Source organism: Phalangium opilio, unplaced genomic scaffold (genome assembly GCF_054372755.1).
Source record: "Phalangium opilio isolate 3A_F unplaced genomic scaffold, DU_Popi_V2 ptg000528l_1, whole genome shotgun sequence".
In the NCBI taxonomy this organism is placed as follows: Eukaryota; Metazoa; Arthropoda; class Arachnida; order Opiliones; family Phalangiidae; genus Phalangium; species Phalangium opilio.
Window position 1 is genome coordinate 122,267 of NW_028324242.1, and position 287 is coordinate 122,553.

A 287-nucleotide genomic window follows, 5' to 3' on the forward strand; every position below is an offset into this window, starting at 1 on the left:
TTAACTCTCATCGGTAGTAACATCTATTTCGTGGCTTTAAAATGATGGTTCTTTTTGTTTCTCATTCGAGAGTATCAGCCGGAACCAACAACCAACAACCAACACCCACGTTGAAAAGGCGTAGTGCGTCGATTCCCTCGTTTAGTAGACTCGAGAGAGTAGAGAGAAGAGAGAGTAGAGAGAAGAGAGAGGGAGAGGAAGAGGAAGCGGGAGGAAGGGGAAGTGTTAAAGCGTTCTCGGAGCGCCCTCACGCGGGCAATTCGGTCTTTACAACGTCGAGTCGCTGC